Source organism: Schistocerca serialis, chromosome 3 (assembly GCF_023864345.2).
Source record: "Schistocerca serialis cubense isolate TAMUIC-IGC-003099 chromosome 3, iqSchSeri2.2, whole genome shotgun sequence".
NCBI lineage: Eukaryota > Metazoa > Arthropoda > Insecta > Orthoptera > Acrididae > Schistocerca > Schistocerca serialis.
Genome location: NC_064640.1, coordinates 615,579,678 through 615,592,040, shown reverse-complemented (window position 1 = coordinate 615,592,040; position 12,363 = coordinate 615,579,678). Strand labels below are relative to the sequence as shown.

The 12,363-nt window shown below is 40.4% G+C and overlaps 1 protein-coding gene across 2 annotated transcripts in view; it reads right to left on the bottom strand.

Moving 5' to 3' along the window:
- The window catches only part of LOC126470498 (UPF0587 protein v1g245604), a 134,953-nt gene extending 122,998 nt beyond the window's left edge, over positions 1–11,955 (bottom strand). The window contains exon 1 of one of the 2 annotated variants that reach the window (XM_050098378.1): positions 11,792–11,955. The gene's annotated coding sequence lies outside the window, so the exon portion shown is untranslated. The remainder of the gene's footprint in view (positions 1–11,791) is intronic. The other variant, XM_050098377.1, reaches the window with a different exon arrangement.
- Between the last annotated feature and the right edge of the window lie 408 nt (positions 11,956–12,363).

Genomic DNA, 12,363 nt, shown 5'->3' with positions numbered 1-12,363 from the left:
AATTGCTTTCTAGCTGGAATGAAAAACGCAGATGTCAGAAACAGAAGTACATTTACAGCTGCTTCTACATCTAAAGTGATAAATACACAAAGTTTTTCTCTCCAATATCTTCGCTTTCATATTTCTGGGAGAGTGCAATACCATTAGTTGGAGAATTACCTATCTCAACTTCACAGAACTGTACACAGCTCTTAGAAAAAATACTTTTGTAGAAAATCCATGATGAAACCAAGGCCTAGTGGAACTTACTTTCAATGGCCTTCTCTTTGGATCACCTGATCTCACACTGCAAATTTTTTTCAGGTGTAGGACTGTATTCTCATTCAGTTCAAACCAGTAGAAATGAAACCATGAGGTGTATTCCCACCCTTAGACAGCTGACATACACAGTAGTAGATACAAAGGCGCAGCCACCATTTCACTGCTGGCCAGTTTGAGCCATCTTACAGAAAGATGACTTCAGTGTTTTAGTGGGTTAGGGACTCATCTCATGAACACTAACCAACATTTACCTACATTTTTCCCTTACATGAACTAAACAACTTTTGTGAAAAAGTTATCCGTATTACACATTGAACTGTAGTATACCTCACTATCTGCTGCAGCACAATCAAGAAAAATTCCAAAACCATAAATTTTCGTAGGAGTACAAGAGCAAAAGAACAATTGTGTATGACAAAGTAAGAGGAATTAGTGCACACTGTTTTGAAAGAAAACTTTTCACAGAACTGTCCCATTCATTATACATAAGTGCTTGTATTTTAAATTTTACAAATGTCCTTGAAGGAAGAGGGCATTCACTGCACTCCCGAGACTCCTTGGAAAGGAACAAGAGTCATCATTAGACCGCGGATTTTAGGTAAAAACCTATTTTGTTCCTGAGTTCCTATTTGCATAAAAATTTGTACTTATGCATTTCATGACTATTTACACTTAATAGCGTTAATTCTATAGGACCTAAAAAAGCCTATTTCGATGTTAGTGCCTATTTTTGCCTATTTCGGTTTTAATATTCTAAAAAAAGTGCCTATTTCATCATATACGACAGTGGCTCCAAGTTTTTCCACACTATACGACAGATGGAAAAAAATATTTTCTGCCCAGCGTGCAGCAAGGTGGCTAGTTGATATGCGCTCATGCTTCATATTTGCCTAACACTTCGGTCTTTTTTTATTTTTTTATATCGCTATCCCTGTTAATACCAAATACTCTTTATAGGTGTTTTATTATTTATATGTAAAAAATATGATCACGGATCTTTAGGTTAAAACCTATTTTTTTTCCTAAGCTCCAATTTGCATATAAGTTGGTACTTACGCATTTCATGACTAACTAAACTGAATACCGTTAGTTCTATCCTAAAATTGCGTATTTCGACGTTGACGCCTAATTTTGCCTATTTCGGCATCAAAATCCTAAAAAGTACCTATTTCGTTAATCTGACAGAGTTCTTGTGTTTTCAAAGATTAGAAAAAGGAAGTAAACTTAGGGCTTTACGTCTCGTCGAAGGCGAAGTTCGTTAGAGACTGTTTACAATTCCTTTGCTTGCCTTACTACCAACAGCACTCGGCACAGGTGAATGAACATCCATCCAAGTACGCGCCGAGCGCAACTGTGCTTAACTTCGGTGAGCGAATGGGAACCGGCCAAAGATTTGAGTTACACATTAGAATCGAACGTGAGAGTACTAAATGTTATATTTGAAAATATTTCATTCATAGGATTCTGGCCAGCTGTGTATTTTCGCAAAGAAACGGTTTCATTGGCCTTAAGCTGAGCACGGATTAAAAAATCACAATGTTAATCGTAGACGCCATCTATAGCTAAATTACTGCCCTTCGCGCATTTTCTCGCTGCTGTCTACAGGCAGTCCTATCAAACTACTTTGTTTCGTGAAAGGTATCATACGTGAATTTTCCGGTTCGAAAAATAATATGCCAGTAGTGAGATGTTTTCATCTGAAGCACCGGTAGATTCCATTCGCTTGTTCAGAAGGGGCGGCCATCTGTCAGGTGCCATATGTCCAGCAACAAGTACGGTACTTCCCCTACCGCTTCCATGCACCGCAGTAAAAAAAAAAAAAAAAATCTAGTTTCTGTGTGAGATTACTACGCCATGCCGAAAACAGCTAGTTCAAAGTCTACTCATGTAAGGCAGCGGCTGCAAGATTTTCCGCATTAGCCTATACAACAGGTGGGAAAATTATTTTCTACTGAGCATGTAACAAAGTTTTTGATGTTTTTCTTAGACTTCTTATTTTCCTGTCACTCAGGATTATTTTTTATCGCTATCCTTTAGTAATACGAAATACTCTTTATTTGTGATTCTAACTGCATTTCCCTTTTCTCTCGTATTAGGTTTCGAGTGTTAAGAAATCTCACTTAACTCAGCATGCAGATGGAATCGCACATAAATCTAATGTTGAACGAAAGTAAAAATTGAAGCAAACTCTTTTAACCAATAAATCTGGTGAATCCTCCGAAAAAAAAAAAAAAAAAGTTCTGCAGTGATTTGTGTCATGCACTTGTTACAGCAAACATCCCCTTTCGGAAACTAGAAAACCCTATTTTCAGAGGTTTTCTTGAGAAGTACTGCCATCAGTCTATTCCTGCAAAGTCAACTTTACGTAAGAATTATGTGGATTCAGCTTACAATGCTGCATTGCACACAATCCGAGAAGATGTTGGAGAATCTTGCATATTGAGTTCTGTGGATGAAACTACTGACAGTCTTGGCCGTTACATTGCAAGCCTGATTATTGGCAAGCTAGATCCAGATGCTCCAGCCAGGACTCATTTGATTTACTCGAAACAGCTTGCAAAAACTAACTAACAAACAATAGCACAGTTTGTTAACAATGGGCTTAAGGTGCTATACCCAAACGGAGTGAATGAGAATAAGGTGCTTCTGGCCGTCACTGATGTTGCTGCATATATGATAGCACCGTTTCAACTATTAAAAGTATTCTACCCATTGATGCTGCACTTAACTTGTGTAGTGCATGGGATCAACCACATAGCAGAGCAAGTATGGCTAAAATTTCCTAAAGTAGATAAAGTAATATCTATGGTGAAGAAAATTTTTGTTAATGCACCATCAAGAATACAGGCATTCAAAGAACAGCTTCCAGATGTCCCATTGCTGCCAGAGCCTGTTGTCACCCGCTGGCACACGTGGCTGATAGCAGCAGAATACTATAGTACACATCTCTCAGCTGTCCAGAAGGTGGTTGAAAATATACCGGAGGATGCTGCATCCGTAACTGCAGCAATGGAGTTACTCAAAAATTCTTCTTTAAAACGGGACTTATCTTACATTAGGTCCCACTACATATTTATGGCAAGAATAATTTCACAATTAGAAGGCTCAGGGAGACCTATCCACGACAATATTTCTTTGCTTGAAGAAGTCAAAATGAAAATTAATGAAGCGCCAGGTGAAGTAGGGGGAAAAGTACAGGCAAAAATGCAAACGGTTTTGCAGAAGAACAATGGCCTGAAGGAGTTGTGTGCAGCTGCTGACATACTTAGTGGAAAATCCAGCATTCCTGACTGCAGCATTCCTGTCCAACATGTGCCGAAAATGAAGTACACCCCTGTCACATCTGTTGATGTAGAACGTTCTTTATTAGCATATAAATTGATTCTGACTGACAAGCACCACAGTTTTTCCACTAGAAAACCTAGTAAAGATTTCGGTTATTTATTGTGAAGTCAACTATGGTCAGAATATGTGAAACTACGAGTGTATTAATTAAACCAGTGCCACATCTCTTTTTACGGAGATCTTTATCTTGCAGGAACTCAAAAATATTTGGAGTTATGTTCAACATTAATGTTGTAGATTGCTGTGCTCTGTAACTGTGTAAATATTCATTCCCCTTGTTTTAATGACTAATAAGATGTTCATACTGTCAACACTGAGTATTTTAATTTATTTTTATTTTCTCTGCATCATTTTTATTAGAGCCTATTTTAGGTTTTATACAGCCTAAATGAACTACTGAAGGAGCCTATTTTAGGTGCCTAAAACACACTTTTTACGACCTAAAAATGCGTGGTCTAGTCGTCATATTGGATGGAGTCTGTGTGCCTCCAAAGCCAATTCATACCTGAGCCGCTACAAGTATCTTTTCTTCTTTTATAATTATGTGATACATGATAGTGGTAATGGTTCATTGACTGGAGCTAATAATGACTTCTCAGAATGACCCTTTTGTGAAAGACAGATTAAAAAGTGAAATTTCTTGAGATAATCCCATTTGGCTCCCTAGTTCTCTTTCCACTGACACGTAACTATGCACACAGGAGGTCTTGGCATTAAAACGTCTTTTAAGAAATTCGTTTAGTGCAGCCAAGGCCAAGTGGTACTGCATTTTGATGGACTTTCCCCATGGACCAGCTAATCTCACTTTACCAAGGTTTTTTTTTTAAGTTTTTCTCTGTACATCTGAGATTTTCCCCATTGTGATTTCACCATTTTAACTGAAATAATAAAAGGACATAAGAAAATATCGCTCTTTAGTTTCATATTGCTACAAGTCTATGAAAATAGATGGACTATGTACATGTTATTTTAATAATAAAACTCATAAAAAACTTTGCATGTATCAGTACAATACTTATAATTTTTCCCCACCATTCATAAAAAATCCCCTGTGCAGTGACACTTTTGTTAAGAACAGATTGGAGACATCTAATATGTCTACTGCAGAACCTGAAGTGTAGCTTCATCAGCTTGCTCTGGCTGCCACCTCACATCACATCAGAAATAGTAAACATCTCGAATGTTGCCAGCAAGGCACAGCCCAGCTGCCAATGTGAACACTGCCTAAAAGCCGCGAGAGGACTAGCTAACATACGGCTTACTGTGGGGAAACACTTGCTATATACTTAACATTTACAATGAATAGCTCAAGAATATGCCATTGTGTGTATTTCATTTCCCTAAAATGTGAATCATAATGAATTCTGAACAAGAGATAACTTTATATTGAGGAAAAAATAACAAGCATCAAATAAAAATGGTTGTAATTCACCTTCAGTTTATATTATGAATGTGCATTTTTGGTGCACTTAGAGAGTTCGTGGAAATACGGATGCATCCGATCCCGCACGTCTGCTTTGACCCATGACGTCACAAATATGGCGGAAACGACCATAAACCACGATTCCAATATGGCGCATATAAAGTCGGTACGTACACATTATGAGGACGAAAATACATCGAAAAACAAACACACACACTTTCCACAAAAAGCCTAATGACACTAACGGGACAAGAGTGGGAAATGGGGTGTTTTTGGGTGGGGGCAAACTAAATATAAACAAATTTAGACACCCACCTCCATACAAAACCACACAAAATGACGAAAAAACACCGACATCACAAAACTCCCCAAATACCACTAAACACAATATCATCTGGCATCGGACACTGCCTTTGACCTATATAGCTCAACAGCAGCTCCCAATCCCATAAATTAGGATCAAACACTTCCCTCGGCCTATTTAGCTCAAAAACATCTCCCGATACCAATATCAACATACACAGCCACACATTGGGATCAAACACTTCCCTTGACCTGCACTCTTAATTTTATCCGTCATATCCATTCCTGAACAAAAACAACAACCAATTAATTTTACTAAAATTACCACACGATGTACAGCGAACAGCACTAAATTAACCTTCACACAAAATCGTTAACTCACTGAAACAAATTCCACTACAAACACAGCAGACACTCGAAAAATTCTGGATAATGAGCAAAAACAAACTGAGCCCATTACACCACACAAACGAAAACCCTGAACATACCATCAGAGAGCAGAACAAACCACAACACGACGACATCTACAAACACGCCACACTCACAAACCAAACTCCGCGCTGTCATGACGTCACACACGACAACACCCTTACATCAAGGGTCAAAGCCGACGTGTGGGATCGGACGCTTCTGTCGACCCAAGCTCATAGACTGAGGCATTAGAAGTAGTCTGAAACATCATGGCATTTTATTGTTGCTGTGATGAATTCAATTTTCTGGCGAAGCCAGAGGTGGAGATAGATGAAATTTGTGGAACATAGAGGGAAGCAGTTTCTGCAGTATATGGATCTGCAACAGACAAGGACTGGCTACTGGTCAATGAAGAAATGGCAGATACTAGATGTTGTATTTACACTTACATTTGCAAATCATAAAGGATTTTATGAATGCATACTTCCACTAGAGATTTCTGTGTTATTTTATTTGGTCTCTCCAATAAAAATTACTACTAAATGAAAGCAACTTGTAAAGCAACCAAGACAGCTTCGGCACATCAAAGACCCCAGAATCACTCCTTTTCTTTAACACATTTTCATCGGTAGGATGGACAAAAGTTTCTTTTGTTCTGGTTTGCCTTTGTTACATTCTGGTTATTTGTGAGAAACTGGACAGTTAATTAGCTTCACTCTGCCTTTACAATCCATGGAATCAACCAGTCAGAAAAAAGGAAATACACGATAATGCTGCTCAAATTCCACGTGTTTCTCATTACACCACTTTGCCAAAGTGCTAAAGCAAAGGCAAATTTGAATGCATGCGAAAATCAATTTTAACTGTAGGATGTAGTAAAACAAAGCACCGAAGAGGGAGAACAGCAGATATTCACCCAACTGTTGCACCTGTCTCCACATCTGGGATGGGGGAACTCCTGCACCAGTGCACAGTGGCTGATGCACACAAATCAGAGGCATATGTGACTTTGCACCAGTGTATGTGCCTCCTTAGCTCTTCAGGCAACAGCTGCATGCATTTAGTGGGCACAAAAAGTTGCACAAGCGTAAACTCACCTTTAAGTGAACAATAAAGTTTTCTTTACCATTCCACGAGATGCTATATGATGTGGTCATTTTTCCAAGGAGAATGCTTTACAGTTGCACCACAGTATGGAAAACTCCTATGTAATATTGTTGACCTTTGACAGATGTCACCTGATCCAGACAACTGAAATGTGCTATGCAAATGAACATAAAGAGACATGGGTCATCCTCTCCACCGCCTGTGCTTTTAGTGTTCTAGCCACCCAATAAGGCCGTCCATCACTGTGAAGAAGTTAAGAGAAACAAGCAGGGTGCAGACAATATCTAGATGCAGGTGTACAAAACCTGTCAGTAGTAACCAAAGTTCCAAGAGGTGGCTATACATGACATTGCTTTGCACTTTTGGTAGGGAATGCTCTACAGGGTCCATGGTGGCAGTCTTCCTGCACACCACACAATACTAAGTGTTCTCACCAGTTCCCTTGTAGTGCATATGCTTAGATGACTACTTCGATACAACACCCCATATACACAGTGACATACGGATGTGGCTAAATACAACCATTGGTGGCTGCAGCTTCATTGCAGCACACAGCTACATCAGCAGCTGGCAGTGGCACTCACTACAACTGAAGGGCTGATGGTCCTTGCAGCATGACCCTTGCACTGCACCACTGAGAGGCCATTGAGTTCTATTGGTTACGATGTGCTGCCAATTTGACAAGAGTTTAGCAAACACATTTCCAGCAATAATGACATGCCTAATGCCTGTGGTGAAATGTGTAATGAAATTCAGATGGTTCAACTGGTCTGATGGATGACTGTTAAAGGGCTATAAAAATCAAAGATCACCAGACAATGGTTGGTGTATATAGTGGAGAACCTCAGCCTGAAATATCTTCTGGCTCCATAGGCAGCTAGGAGCTCGGTATAGATTGGTGGCCAAAAGCACCATTATACTGCCAGCATTTTTGGAGGACCATGCTGCCGCAAAACCATACTCACAGAATGGGCTGAAGCATCTACAATCTGGCACTCCAAAAATACAAGTAGAAGATGTGAGCAGCAGACCCTATGTTGTACTTACCTGGCATGCTTTGAACATCTCCTGTGTATCATGATTCCATGTGAGACGTGGGATACCAAAAGCTGTGTGACCGTCAGGGGCTGTGTAGTGTGGCATCTGAACTTCAACAGCATGAGGTATATAGCAATGGTAAAATTTTATCAAGTCTAGCGGTGGATGCAGTTCTGGCACTGTGGTTGAAACCAAATACATACTCAGGGCGATGACTTCTGGAGGTGAGCATGTGCTAGCAACAGATATCTTAAATTTGACAAACATTGTTTCTGTAGCACTAACAGCACAGTTGGTGGGATTCAGAGGAGTTCCATAGTTGATAAAGTGGCAGAAAACAACTCAGATACAACATTTGCGTTGTTCTGGCCAAGGTGATGGCATCAGTACATCATCAATGTATGTGAAACAGAAGTCTAGGCCCTTAGCACATCATTACGAACGGGTGTTGCATTATGCAGCCTGTATGACATGTACAAACAGGTGTAGTTATAACCATTCAGTGTATGTCCTCTGGAGCCACTGGGATCTGGTCATAGCCACTGACAAGGCCCAACACAGAAAAAAAAGATATGCCCAGAAAGATAACACACAAAATCTCCAATGTGTCTCATAGACAGAGGCTAAGAAGTGTTTGAGAATTCGGTGCTCTATAACAACCACGTCTGCCAACTGACTGGTTTCTTTGCTTCAAACTACAAATGAGACATCAATGTGCTTTCACATGGTCATGCTATGGCTGCCTGGACCACTGTGCTGAATTCTACATTGGTGGACTGATGTTTGTCAGGAGCACAGCTCTGTGGTGAAAGACATGAGGGGTTGCTGTAGTACATATATGGTGCACTGTTAAGTGGGGGGGGGGGGGCTTAGAACACCCACTGATTGTACTGACAAATACTGTGAAGAAGAGCAAGAGTAAAGGTGGTCCTGTGACAAAATGAAGTCAGAACACTGCACTGAGTTAGCCCAGGATAACTGCACCACAACTGAAACTTGAAGTCATAGGAAGAAACCACAGGCCCATAATAGAGTAGGTGGATTCAATAACAATAAATTGCCATTTAGAAGCTTTCCATAAGTGTAGGTTCAAATATGTCACCAGCTGTAGGTTGTTATGGAGGGACGTTGCCACTGTTTGTCAAGTTGCTGTTTAAGGCTTGCTTGCCTTTGGCTGGGAGGACTGGGGGGGGGGGGGGTCCATTTTCCTACAGTTATCTACACAGACATCCATTGCTTCCAAAACATCTAAGTAAGGTAGAAATATCCATCCCACTTTGAAAGGCTTAAATATTATGTGTAAAAGACCTATTTCCACAACCTTGTTAAACTTCAGTTGGTTGATTTTGGTGCGTATTGGAGGGGGGGGGGGGTGGTCTGACAGCGAGGTCATGGGTCAAAAAACTTCAGTTCTCAAATCTCTGACAGCAAGGTGTGGTGCATTTCTGGCACACATGGCATCCACCATCCACAGGGGGCAAACAGCTTCATATCAGACATTTCTGAACACTCCAAAAAGTGACACAGCAATGAAGAGGATTTTCTATCTCCCAGCTCGTTGTATGGTAGATAATTTACCCGTTGTATATGCATTAGCGAAAAAATCACGAGGTCACTTCTCTTTGCCCTTGGTATAAGTGTCTCTGGGAAGTTTCGTGACCACATCACCCCCTTAAAGGGCAGTCCAGCTGTCTAAGATTATTGTAGTGTGGATTTATTTCCTTGCATCTGTATTATGCCAGTGACCAGTTGAGATGAAATGGTTTGTGGCATTTAACCATAGGGCTGGGCAGTCTGTCCATATAAGTCGGGTCCTGAAAGAGAGAAACTGCACTTCCGCACTTGGATGCCACATATAATGTGACTTCATCTCACTGACCTTATCATTACACGCAGGTAGTGGCAGACTTGTGCCGTCAATTGTGGTGGTGGTGGTTAGTGTTTAACGTCCCGTCCACAACGAGGTCATCAGAGACGGAGCGCAAGCTCGGGTTAGGGAAGGATTGGGAAGGAAATCGGCCGTGCCCTTTCAAAGGAACCATCTCGGCATTCGCCTGAAACGATTTAGGGAAATCACGGAAAACCTAAATCAGGATGGCCGGAGACGGGATTGAACCGTCGTCCTCCCGAATGCGAGTCCAGTGTGCTAACCACTGCGCCACCTCGCTTGGTCTCCGTCAATTGTTACGGGGACTGGTCTCACATCTAACGTGACACTTTGTTGATGGCTTTGTTATAAACAAGTTTGCTACCCTGAGGAAATGTCAGTGTAGTACTTCTCAGGTGCTATCTGCTGCCTACTTTGGTATACCCTGTGTGTAACGCAGCAACCAACACCACTTGCTGTTGCTCTTACGCCCAGAGGAGATCTTGCTGATGGTACACCAGTTGCCACTGTTCTTGTAGCTGTACATTCTGCAGCTGGTACTGGCATTGTAGTTGCGCCTGCAGCTGCTTGAAATACACCTCTGATGGTGGGCCACCAGTACTCGTATATTGCAGATGTTCAGTACTTGCACAGTGCACTCACTAAGTGTCAGGTTTTGCATCGGGTTTACCAAATGTGGTGCACAAATGCGCTTAGACTGTATATAGTAACGCACATGTTCTACTGCATGCAGGGAAGTGCCAACAACTACCGTCACACCAGTTGATAAAACTAAAACACCCGATACCGTGCGTCAGCTTTGAGCGCTGTCATCAAGGTGGCAGACATTGCCAATTCGCCCTGATGCAATATGGTGACCATGTTGTCACACATTTAAGGAGCAGGTGGGGAAAATGCCATTCTACAAAATACAAACAAATTAATTCACAGAAGAACACGAAACTAACGGGACCACCAGGTGAATCAGGGGTTTTGAGTGGGGACAAGCAAAACACACAGCAATTCTAATTCATAATACATACTCTACCACTAACTTAAGGAAAAATCTAGTAAGCCAGGACTACACGAAACCCACAATATTTTTATCATCAACTTCAACTGCCTTAAGTAAATACACTGAACTCTACTATACCATCACATACCAATCTACACGAACTGGTATCGGTAATTTCACTTTATCTACATATATGAAGTACAGAATACAACGAACTAGCTAAAAAAAAAAAAAAATAAATAAATAAAAATTAAAAAAAACTGGTATTGAAATTTCACTTGACCAATCAATGTAATTTACAAGAGTTCACCAATCCTCAATTGTCTCCAAAAATTGGTATCGATAACCTGACGTGACCTAAGCCTAGAAATATCAAGAAACACCAACTCGTTCCAAAAACTAGTGTTAAAAACTTTACTTATATAACAACGGCAAATTCAACAATAGCAAACCACCTTAATTAATCATTAACTGAACTAATGACGCAACCAACAAATTCAAGAAAAACACCCTCTTCTGTATACAATCAAAAAATTGTCATGCACGTTAACACTCACACCATACAAAAAACATCAATCGGGACCCGATTTGCTGCAAAGATTGGATTTTAGTTAGATAGTAGTGGCAAATTTTCTGACTAGTCATGCACATAAGACATCTTGTACCAATAAAGCATACAGAATAGCTGGTACAACTTCCACACTTACAGTGTACAACATACGTTATACGCAAGGAACTTTTGATACATGCCGTCACTGACAACAAAACGAATTAGTATTATTCACAACAGAAGAGAGTATCGCAACAAACTTTAATGAGATATGTTGTTCAAGTAACACACATAGGAACAAATTCACCAATATCTGACACACCAAACGATTACAAGTAACCAATACAACGATTCTTTACGTGAAACCCACTAAATGCACTCTACCGATAGCATGCAACACTACATCAAATCACATAAACAAAAAGCAACTACAGTTAACATTATAAACTTTGCAAAACAGATAGTACTAACCTTTACAAGCACGTAAGAAGGTTGTCACATCTAAAATGAGCGATTTTACTAAAGCTTGGGACGCCGGCAACTAACCCACTCAAAATCACACACCCTCTTCCTCTGCCAAACTGTGGCTAACTGCCCTGCCATCACATTGAGCGTCTTGGTCAAAGATCATCATATTTCGATTCCCGTAAGAAATGCCGGTTTCCCCACATTACCTAAAGTGGCGCCACTTAACTTTAGCATAGTTTGTCATAACAGTCGCGACACGTCACCTTGATTTTGTTGTTTACTGCGCTAACAGCGCTCCAAGCGGCCAGTAAGTTAAACTGTTAAGTTCGGTGCGATCGTGAAAACTTTAGCGAATAATACTTGTTTATTTTAGTTTGTACAATGGTTTTTACAAACGGGAGCGTACCGTAGCGCAATAAATTGCAGCACTAACAAGAAGAAGATACCACATCTGTCTTTTTTTACGTTTCCTAAGGACCCTGAGACGTATATACCATCATGTCACTAAACTGCATCGTCAGGATACGCTTGCGAATTACATGTATATTGATCATAAATGTTTCATTTTAGGAGTA